We start from the raw sequence: 12,219 nt of genomic DNA, 5'->3' as shown, positions 1-12,219 counted from the left end.
GCGGAGCGGGGCGCGGGGGCCGGCGGCGGGGCGCCCCGCCGCGGCGCTGCCGCCCAGTCCCGGGCGCCGCCGCGCCGTGCCGGGGAGGAGAGGAGAGGAGAGGCGGGGAAGGGCGGCTCGGCGGGGCTGGCCGCGGAAGTTCTCCGAGCCGCCGCGCTGTCACGGCCCCTGACACGAGTGTCCAACCCACGCGCGGCTCCCCCCGCCCTTCGCCCCGCAGCGCGTTCGGTGCCGTCTCGGTGTCAGTGTTGGATGCGGGGCGGTCCCGGGGCTTGGCTGTGGAGCCCTTCCCGGGCGGTACCGCGTGGGGCGGCGAGCTCGTCTTGGAGGAATGGGAATTTCTCCTTTCCCGCGGGAGAGGAGCGCGCGGCGGGCTGGGCGCTGCCGGGGCGATCCGATTTTCTGGCCAGTCAACATGCGGGGTGGTAGCGAACAAGAACTCGTAGCCAGGTGTTTAAATACCGGAGAGGTGATTTGCAAGTGAAATTAATCGGCAGTTAGCCACTTAATAAATGGATAATGCCTACTCATCCTTCTGCTGACTTTACAGAGCGGTTTTCACGTGTGCCGGTCACCTAGCCAAGCTTGACTGGTCAAGATGTAAACTTAGCGGGATTAGTGCCTTCATCCAGTCAAATCTGACCTGCACTTACTGTCCCTGTGCATCAGTGCTGGTTGTCATTCAGATGGTTACAAGTGAAGTTCATACATTTTTGCAGATTAGTATGATAGCAAAATAGATATGATGACCCACAGCTTAATTATTTATGGAAAGTATTGCAAAGTGCTTAACTGCATGATTAATGTTCTAATGTTCTAATTACTGGGGAGGAATTTTTATGCTTTTGACAGCTACAGTTTTATTGTAGGTATGGGAAGAGGAGAGAGTTAACTTGGCAAGTTGGCCTGGCATGCTGGGCTGTTTGTTAGGGCCACCCTGCTGCCTTTACCCATCCTGCTTGGGGCTCTGGCCCACAGAGACCCTCACTAGGGTTACAGTGCCATGATGAAGCGATCAATTCTTATAATGTTGGCATTTGGATCGATTGTTTCTGCATGCAATATATGCAGCTGTTTGCTGTTGTCCCTTATCTTCTTGGTGGTCTTGGATGCTAAGTTGGATCGGAATGGAGCCATTGCCTTAATAAGACTCATGTATCTAGAAATGAGCCACTTCAGTTTGTTGCGCAGTGAAGTGACGGGGCGTGATGTGCCCTGGTGTGTTACGTCTTTTAATAAGGCTTGTCCGAGTCACACATGTAACAACAGAAGTGCTGCTCCATGAGTGTTCTATGCATATACATGAGGCACAGAAGTTCAGTTATACATCTTTGCTTAAAACAAAGATATTTGTGCAGATAAGTGAATTTTCATATGAAGAAAATGTGTTGTATGCATTTTTCTTCCATAACTGATACTCTTATATACTTTGGAAAAATTTAAGGCTTAAATATAGTCTACTCAAAAGTTTTGGTGCGAATAAATGCTCTTATGATCTGTTCTGCTACCATTGATAAGCAGCTTGTGTTTCTGAAGTTGGGCGACTCAGTGAGGAACTGAGCAGCACTGCGGTGTGGTAGTCAAACCCAGTGTATCTTGAAAAGCCAAAAAATCTCAAATGTAAGTAATGTGCTTCACTGTGAAAGTTGGCCTGAGTGAGGAGTGAAGAATTGTCTTCTTGGTGAAATGATAAGGCCAGAGCTTAATCATGCTGTTATCAATGTACATCTTGCTGTTGGCATCCCTCCCTGGAGGAGAGGGATGAGGCCTCGAGTAGCTAGGCAGGCATCCTGCCTCCAGTATTTATATCAATCCTGCATAGGCCAACATAAGCATAAATAAACCACAGCATGACTAACCTCTCTACCTAATATTGACTCGTGTTTGGATAGACTGAAAAAGTCTCCATGCCTTAGCCATTTCATTTTCTCAGTCTGTATGTTGCTAATGATGACCTGCCTAGTGAGAACACTTCATTATGCATTTAAGACCATTAAGCAAGTCCTTGTTTCAGATTTGTTTTGGTTTTGGGTAGTACTCAACTAGCCTAGATAGGAAAAAGGAATTCCTAGATTTTAACCTCAAAACTATATCGCTTCTCTTCTTCTGGCCTTTTTAATTCTTCCGGTGATATACTGAGACTTGCCATTATAAACTGAGCTTGTAACTTGGCACCTGGCAAGGAGTGTGAGAAGAGTATAGGACGAGCAGTCCTGTAATGTACTGTAGGTTCCCTAAAGCATTAAGATAATATTTTGCTGTGAGTATTTTCATCTTATTTTTTTGTTTGTTCTAATCAAATAGGGAATATGTCACCTAAAAACTTACTCAGCAAAGTGTTGGAGAGGGCTCTTCTCTCCCTTTACCGATACTGTAATGGGACAGTAGTAAAGTAAAGAAGAAGGGCCCTCGGTTGTACCTCTTTATTATGTGTCATAACAACTTGTGAGATAAGGCAGTTTCATTTCAGCTTCCTTAGAAATATGTGTTCTGGTTTTGTTGTTTTTTTTTTTTAAAAGCAAGCAATGTTTGACAGATACGAAATAATGGTTGATGTGGAAACAGTTTGTTTCCTCTCCTTGCATTTTTTGGGGGGCTGCATATCTGCACAGTTCCAATGAAAAATTATCAGAATTACAGTTTTTTCTGTCCCTAAAAAACAGATTCTTTTGGCTCCCCTCCACCTGTAAGAAGTAGGCAAAAGCATCCTTAAGCACATGTATGAATTCTGCCTGGAGTGGCTGCCACACCCTTGGCTATTTATGTAAGGTGAGGAGCACAAGTGGTGGTCGCACTGACTTCTATGACACTGCTTACAAGAGTTGAGTTACCCTGTGTGTATTCGTAGGACGGGGAGTGAGGGGGTTGCATTTGACACTAAGGGAGCTAATTCCATACGTTTTGCTGCATATGAAGTTATAAAAGCTCTTCTTAACTTGTCCATCTCTGAGAAACCTATTATTGTAATCAGTTGCAGAGCTGTGAGGGGAAATCAAGCCTTCTAAGATAAAGATAAAAATAGCACATTCAAATATATTTTAAGAAAGGCGACTCTTCCTTCAAAGGGTAGATCTGAGTGTGGTTCAAAGAACCGTAGCAACAATTTTATCAGGTTTTTTTGTTTTTTTAACTCTTTGCTTGAAACCAAACATTTAAGAGATCCATTGAAGTTACTTCTGAGCAGCATGCATGTATGTGCCAAGTTATTTTATGGACCTTGTGGTAGTATTTCCCTTTAGATCTGGAGATGCCGAGAAAGGGCTCTTGCACCATCATCTCCTTGCTGCTGCTACTGTATGTCCAGCCTGGCCAGGAGGATGAAGTAGGTTACACAGTTGGTCAGCAAGTCATATCAGCGCTGGTTCTTGTTGGATATTGGTTTCTGTGGGCAAAAGGAATATTATTTTTGATGGTGGTTTCTCTTATCTCTTTCTGGTTTGGCCGTGTCACTCCATGTTGTTAGGGGTGTGGGCTCACCTGGACCTGCTCAAAACAGCAGCAGAAAGAAAAAAAAATCCATTGATTTTTGTGGGGGGAAACTAGAAAATGTGCTCAGGTTACAACCTGCTGCCACAGAAACTAGAAGGCAAGTACTTAATTTACATTACTTTCTTCTCAAGAGGATAATAGTTTGGGGAGCCCAGGGCATGCTTTGAAATGTATGCCCTATTACCCTATAATAGGGCTTTTTGTTTTTTTTAAAGTTTAAACTCTTTGTATGAGAGTGGGGATGTTGCAGGGGCTTGGGGTAGTTGTGTAGCATTGGGTATATTTTGAGGTTCTGAGTGAAATGAGTCTTGTGGTTTCAGCTTACTCTGTAATAAATGTAGTGTGTCGCACACAAACAGCCCACCTAAGTTTTCATAACTGACTGATGATTTGCTCTGGAAAGACCCAAAATCCTGATATGATGCAGATTCAAAAGGTAGTTGATTTTTTAAAAAAAATTCTTTTCAGTTTGTCATTCTCCAATTTACAGTTCAAATTTTGTTTGAATTTCAGGCAAATAGCTAATCTTCAGCTTCCCATGCACCACTCAGCTGGGCTGCTGGAGGTCACTTCCCAGGCAAATGGCCACAAGTGCTGAGTTTCCATACCCCACCAGTGTCTAAAGCAGCCATCCTGGCTCATCACAAATTTTCTCCTGTCTGTTTAGTTCAGCGAGAAAATGGTTGCTGTCTTTCCCCTCCCTCCCCTCATCAACTGCTCATGGTAAGATTTTTGATAGAGCCCGCATTGTGATATGTCCTTGAAGTACAGAGCTGCAAGGTTTTGCCATTTTTTCTCTTCATGTTTAGACTTCAGTGCAACTATAGCAAAGCAAGATTTTCGTGAATGATCTTTTTCAAGTTTTTTTTTTTTCTATTTGTCAAAAATCTCATATTCAGTAAGGAAAAGCTTATACTCTGGTACTGAAACCTCCAACTCACCCTGGAGTGTAAAGACTGCAGAAATGTGGACTGGGGAAGGATTGCCCCAGAAAAAACAGGTAGGTGTAAGTTAAATGTTAAATTATTGGCACCTCTTTTTATATAAGGTCCGTGATGGTGAGATGTTTTTGTTCACACCATCTGGCTAGAACAAGGCTTACCAGGGCTCTTAAAGGACAGGGTCCATTTGAGGTGCAAAATTTGTGTGAGGTACTTTTTTTTTAAGTGAATGTCAAATCCTAAATAACTTCAGCATCAAACTGTGCAAAAAAGTACCCAACTCTGCTCAGCAAGTGGCTATGAAGTTTAAAATTTGATAATGGCTGAAGTTCTCTGTCTTAAAAAAGAAAAAAAGCAGGTAATTTTTGTCTTTGTCTTTGTTCTCCAATCCCCCCCCCCCATTTTCATTGATGGGGAAGTTTCATTTCCTTTATTTATATATTTTTAGTGTAAGTGTGTTTGGGGGGGCTATGGGGGTGCATAGGAAGGAAGTCTGTGTTCTACTTTTTATATGTAAGAGAAAAGAATAGTTAATGCTGGTGTGTTTAGAAATGACCTTATATATGTTCTCCCCTTTAAACCAGCAATTCTGCTGGTAAAATCGTGAATATTACTAGGGGATTGAGGGGTTTTGCAACGTTTCTGTGTGCGTGCGTCCTGTCTGAGTTCCAGTTGTACTAGCAGAAAAACGTTTTTCCCAGTACTGTCATGTTTCACATGCCAGATCAGAACTAGAAGTGCCTTTTCCTGGAAGGATCTCTATTTACACTTGGAGGGTTATGCCAGTTATGGCTACATTAGTAAGCCCTTTTTTAAAATTTTTAATTTTACACTTGACCTACATAGTAACTTCTTTCATTTTCTTAACAGAATGCACACAACAATCCTGGAATGTCAGTAGGGTAAACGCTGCTGTCCTGTGGCTCTAATGCATACGGGCATTGTTGCAAGACCATGATCTTAAGTGTGTCTTAGTGAAATGGAAGCTCTTAGCACTTTGCATAACTCGAGATGGACATCTGCTCTGCATACAGAATTAAATACAGTTTATTGGGGAGCAGGCAATATGTTACCAAGTATGTTATTCATATGTAATAATATTTTTCCTCAAAAGAGATCCAATTTCGAATACAATTTTTAAACACTGCAGATTAGGAAATACTGCATTGCAGACTTGTGGAAGTTTTGAGGCATAAGATAAGGTGCTATTAATTTTTTTTATCAGAGACTTAAAATTGTTTACTCCTTTGGACAGTGTAGTGGTGCATGAAGGAGGAGGAGGTAAATGGGGCTTCTTTGACAAGTGTCTGTGGGTGTTGGGTGTTGGAGCAGGACTGTGGCTGTCAATGCTACCTCCCAAACTTGTACCATCAGTGCTTTGCCTCTGCTGCTGCTCCGCTGTCTCTTTCTCCTAGTGAACCAACCTTGACTAGTAACTAGTGCCATTGCTATTTTGTGAGCAGATTTGCTAGCTATTTGCTCTTTTTCTGATGTTAAAACTTGCACTGTATTAATACAAAAAAAAAAAGGATGCTGACCAGTCTTTACATGGTTCACATCTTCCACAAGTGTGAATACTTAGAAGACTTACTGAGCTTTCTTTTCCCAAAAAGGTAGGCTGCCAAAGCCCTCAAATATTTAGGATATTGATCTGAAGTTCTGTAAATGTCTTCCCAGTTGCTTCTTTTTGGTCTGCCTCTTTTATATTTTGTTTAATCCTGAGTGTTGAAGCTGGGCTTACCTTGCAGAGAGGTGGTGGCATTTGAGTTAGCCCCTCACTACCTTCAGCAGAGAGAAGGCTGCATGTTGCACTCTTTTTGGAAGCTGAAAGCATCATCAATGTCTCCTAGGCCACAATGGGCCTTGAAATAGCCCTGAGCTCTGTGGCCATTACCAAAGCTGAGCGCAGGAGGCTGGAGTCACCTGAACCGTGAGTTCACGCCACGTGTAGGTCAATGTTGAGCGCAGCAGTTTTGTGGCTGCTTGTGCCCCTAATATATTTGGGGGGAAGTATGTGGAAGCAGTTCTTGTGCTAACTTGTTGGCATGATTTTTGGGTTTTTTTGGTTACTTTTGAAAAGCTTATATTCAGTGTTGCAAAGGAACCCCTATGTATCATGATAATAGCAATAGTTAATGTTAATCCACATGGAATAGTGCAGCTTTGCAGGAGCATTGATACCCCATCTGTCTCTTTAGCCTGCCATGCAGTTCAAATTCAAGTGAAGGTCTCCCACGTGGTTACTTTGCAAGTGTCCTCCTATCTCTGTTTTGTATCTGCGATTTCAGTATATGCTTCCAAAATGATTTTTATTCATTTCCAATCATTCTTCAAAGATAACTGGCAAAAGCCAACAAGTTGGTTGTGATTTTACAGCAGTAGAAGGTAGACAACTTTGATCTTGTTAAAATTAATTTTCTTCATGTGTGGGCTGGGTGTGTAGTATGTTGATTTAGTTTTTATTGATCAGTGTAAAAACATGAATTCGGCATCACAGCAATGATAATAAACAAGTACATGCAGTGATATTCTAATCAGTTCCTGGCAAAAATAAGGCAGAAAAACCATCTCTGAGATTGATGTGCTTTAGCGGTGAGATGCTGAACCAGGATACTTTATATAAAAGGGTTGAGTAAAGCTGTTTGAAGTTCTAGCTTTTCTCTGGCAACACAATTTCTGCGAGCAGTAGCATGCCAAACTGGGCAAGATACAGTCTTTTCTGTAAGCATTTGAGTGTCAGAAATGGCATTCTTGCCTCTGTCTGGTAGGTCTTTCACCCTTCTGATCATGCCAAGGGAAGACAGGTTGGAGGAACCAAGTATCTGCTTTGTTAGAAGGTGTCTCCAAATGCAAGCAGTGGAGCACTAATTACCTTTCCGTCCTCATGCACAGGAATGCCCTGCAAACCATCCCCATGTGCTTCAATAAGCCTGCATGGGAAAGCATCAGGTACAGGGTGGGGGAGTGGAGAGAGGTTTCTAAATTATCAGACAATTTATGGCTAGAAAAGTGAGATTCGTATTCATAACTAAGTTAAACATATTTCTGAATATGATAGGGGCATATCTCCATTGAAGATGGCAGTAGTTCCTGTAAGCCAAAATATTTGCAGTAGTTTGGGCAGGCAAATTCTCCCTCATTATTCCCTCGATGCTGTGTTTCCAGTACTGGGAGAGGCTTCTCAGTCATGGTGGTGAACAGTGATTTTCTGTATTTTTTTGTGAGATAAGCTTGTTTTATGCTGTCAGAGTTCAGTAAATTGGTATCTGAGCAGCATGGATCACGATGAAAAAGTATTGCTGCTGCCTGCATGTGTTTGATAAAATTAGAAAATGAGAGGCAAATTTTTTCTAAAGTGAGGAAAAGGGTTTTTTTTAGGACTATGAAATTTTGAAAGAGATGGTTCATAATGAACTTTAATACTTTTCCAAAGTTGCTGCTATTATAATGAAAGAGCATGAATAAGAGAATATGCCTTGCAGGTAGAATGAAAAAAGGCTTCACCATTTATATACTTAAAAACCAAAGATACATTGCAGAGGATGAATTTTACTCCTCATGTATTGCTTGTAGTAAAAAGCTAGTCTTTGAAGTTAAAAACAGCTTTAGATTTAAAGAAAGAATACACCTGAACAGGGAGGTGCACAGAAGAAAGACATTGGGTTAAGTACTGTTTAGTTAATGAAAAGAACGTAAGTTAAGCCAAATGCGGCTGCCTGCATAGTAAGGTACTGCTTAACATGAGTGGGAATGATAAAATAAGGTCCTAGCAGACTTTCATTTCAATGATTTTCAACTTTCAGAAGCAGATTTAATCTGGATATTGAATGCTCATATATAAACCATAGACTAATACCACAGAATTACTATAATTTATGAAAGGAGCAGTACTTTGATGCTGGAAGTCTGTCAGCATATGATCCCTAGGCTAACTACTTGATTGTTAGTTAAAGTAGGGGTTCATTAAAATAACATGGGCTCCTCTGTTTTTAAAGACTAGCGCTTAGCCAGTAGGTGAGGGTCCAAAACTAAAAAGGTTGTAGCACAGACATTATATGGCAGTGGCACATAGATGACTACGTAAAGCTGGCTGTTGGAAAAGCTTCCGTTGGATTGCGTGTTCAGTACTGGACTAAATCTTTCAGTTTTTAGTGATCTGTAGCAACACCTGCTCATGCTGTAGTTGGTTGAACTACCTGTGTGACTGAAAGAAGGTGCACGGTTCAGTCTGTATATGACTGCAGCTCCTTGGTGTAATTATTTTACTGTGTAATAATTGTGTTCTTCTATTTGAAGAATCGTAATTACAAAGTGGATGATGGGCTTCAATTATGTAAAGAAAATCCTTACATTTAAGCACCATGCTATCCTTAGCACAAACAGCTCTTTTTTTCAGGTAGAACTTTTACTTTCAGGTTATTTCTGGAAAATCCGTACTGTTACTTATGTAAATTGCAAGAAATGAAAAAAGAGAACAAAAGAGCAGGGCATCTTATTTTAAGCTTCAGCAAACGCAAAGTCATATGTGGCGGTTCCAGAATATGTACCTGAATTGTTCTGCTACTGCTTCTGTTACTGGTAAACCAGATCAATTAAACTGGGCATTTCTTGCAGGCTTTGCACAATCAGATTGTCAAATGTGGGAGCTGGGAAGTTTTTCCAGTAGGAGGGTCAGCTTATGCCCCATAGAGAGTTCCTCCCTGCAGGGCTCCTTCCTTGCGTACACAGAAGTTCCTTGCCGAAGGAAAATGTAGGACTTTCTGTTTTTTTGGTCTGTTTGTTTTTGTGCTGTTGTGTAGCCAAGTGCATGTTTTTTAGGGCGATCCTGTACAACAGCAGTAAGTTTTTGTACCTGATCTTTTACCTATTAAGGCAGTAAGAAACTCTCCTTGAATAAAGGAAAGGCAGTTTTCAGATCTGCCTGCTGATTAGAGAGAGAGGAGAATGGAAGAAGTGGTGTTCGAGTGAATGAACAAACTTTCAAGCTGACTCAGTGATACATGTACAGTGTACGCTCTAAGGATTAGTCACCACTTACGGTAACTCTTTCTTTATAGTGCCTGGTGGGTATGTGCCTCTATCAAGCTACTGTTAGCAAGCTTTGTGGGCTGGGAATACAGGTAAATGTTATTTCCACAGTATTTTCCCATTGAACAACAACAACAACAACAAAACCCAATGAAACCCAAAGACTTTTAAATTACTGAGCTAAAGGCAAAAGAAATCTTTCAGTTATCTCATGGTGCTGCTATCTTGATCTGTGAAACTAGTAGGAAAGTGAATAAATTATGCAACAACTTTTTTTTTTTTTACTGTTTAGAAACCTGTGCTTACATGCTATTAGTGCTTTTCTACTTTATTCTGTGCGGGTTGGTTGATTTGATGTTGTTTTTCTTTCAGTAGGTAGGTTTCAAGCTGCATTTCTGTAAAACACCGATTTACGTGATGGTAACAGAATAACAATTACAGGGAAGGATATTTTCATTTGCCAAGCAGAAACTTCAGGAAAATTACCCTTCAGGTTGAATTTTCTCATAAATGCTCTCAAGTTCTAAAATTATTTACTGGCATAATAAGTAAGCATAGCACTTAAGGCAGAGTTTCTATTAAGAAGTTACTTTTTTGGGCGGAAAAAGTGGGAGGGTTTATTAAAAAAACCTAGTTAATATTTTTAAAAAATGATAAAATTATTCTGCAGCATTTTCTGAGTTACCACAATTCAGTAAGTTTATTGTTTGGTTTCTTTTACTTTCACATTTTTCTTTCAGCAGTTTCTTCTCTGTTTGGTTGAAATTTTTTTTGTAAAGTTAACTGGGCATCATTCATAATTCTTAGATGCCCTTTTTCTCTGATCTTCTGACCTGTTTTGCTTGGCTTGTTTAATCTGTCCTTAGAGAATAGTTAATTTCAGCCATAATCATAGCAAAAATCCTTAAGAGCTGTTAGAGCAAGATTTTTTTTTTTGATAGTTTGTTTAAAATTACTTCCTCCAAAATAAAGAAAAACCCCAAACATCTTGTTGAGGAGTGAGAACCAGACTCTGCTGGCACTGCTGGGTGGGACGGTGCTGAGGTTGCGTGCCTGTACAAGTGGTTTGGCTTGCTGCTCTCCCAGCAATCTGATCCTGTCATAGGCTTCAAGTCTTCTGAAGAGCAGGAGCGAAGGCTGAAAGCATTATTAAGTTTTGGGGTTATCGCACACTGTTTATTTGAAACGGAGGCCAAACAATTTACATATCTCTGTATCTTGGATCTGAAAAAAATTTTTTTTTCATTAGCCTTTTGTGTGGAAATGACATCACAGCTTACATCAGCCATGCTAAATTCAGAGGGTTTTTTTCTCCTCCCTTTTGGGTTATTAACTGAGCATTAGTTCTGTGCAGTGAGTCTTCCCTCGCTGACTGTGGCACATCAATAACTTCATCGTAAATGCTCTGAATTTTGTATGATGAAGAGAAACGAAGATGTGGTCTAAAGCCTTTTGAATGTAACTCATTTCATTGATGTGCCTGCAACCAGACTGGGTGACCCCCAATGCTGCATTATTCCCAGGATCACTGATGCAGCGGAAGCAAACCAGGGACGGCATTTTGCCTTTTGGCAGATCTGGGGACCAGCTCTGGATTTTGCTGCAGCACATCGTTGCATAGGTACGTCTCCTCAGCCCTGCAGGTCAAAATCTGCCCTTGTGAGACTGAGTAGGTTCTGAACTAGAGATCTTAGATTGTGCCTGGATGTCCCATGTGCAAAGCTGAGCTCTGTAGCAGAAATAGGGAGTACATCATCTCTATCAGAAATACCACATTTTTGGGGCTGCCCTTCTGGGGTCAGTGCTAGGGCTGCAGCTGTGGCAAAGTGTGGAGGCATGGGGGTTTCCTGTGAGAGCCTGAGGAGCTAGGAGGAGGGAAACAGAAATCAAAGCTGATATTTTGAAAAGTTGATTGCTACCTTTTTTTAATCATAAAGCAATTTTTAAAGTAAGTCACTTCCCAGAGGAAAAATAAATACATTAAGAAGAGAAATAGGAGAAATGTGATGCTGAATTTATGCATTTGAATGTAGCAGACTTGGTTGTGTGCTGGTGGTGACACCAGTGTTCACAGAGACAAAGCAAAAGGACAACCGTCATTCTGACTCTCTTGCTAAATTTCCAGCCATGATGTCGTATATGCAGAATATTTTAATTTATCTTTACTTTTTTGTGGAGATCTGAGATAGTGGGCAAGGGACTGATCCCAGTTACTTAAAAAAACCCTGAAAACTATGGTGAAACAAACCCACATGACACTGCAAGGGTTGTGGAGAGATTTCCCTTCGTGTCATCGTAGGCTGCACTTTGCTCTGTGAGGAGGCCTCCAGGCACCCTCAACAGGAAGGCTTGCAGGAAGAGCTTTGAATTGGGCTCTGGGATTTCGAAAGTTATGGACTCACACACTTTGTATTTCTCTTATATCTCTTCTGGCTCAGCTATTCTGCAGCAGTCAAGGAAGGGGGTGGAGAGCAAAGTGCTGAGGGATGCCCTGGCACTTGTTGGTGTTACCCATCTGAGTGTGTGAGTGGTCGGTGCTCACACACTGTGGAGGTGGCCCGTTGGAAAACCGGTGGAATTACTTGTCTCTTTTAGAGCTTGCAAGGAGCACTTCATCACTGTACTTACTTGTATAGCCATATGCTATTCTTTTTTCTTACATATGTTCTCTGATAATTGTCAGTAGCAGGTGCCTGCGAGCCAAGGCGGAGTGATATTTAAAAATCAGATGCTTATTGGGGATAAAGAATAATGTGAGCAA

Source organism: Corapipo altera, unplaced genomic scaffold (assembly GCF_003945725.1).
Source record: "Corapipo altera isolate COAL_440 unplaced genomic scaffold, ASM394572v1 48b, whole genome shotgun sequence".
In the NCBI taxonomy this organism is placed as follows: domain Eukaryota; kingdom Metazoa; phylum Chordata; class Aves; order Passeriformes; family Pipridae; genus Corapipo; species Corapipo altera.
Note: the sequence above shows the minus strand (reverse complement) of the source record.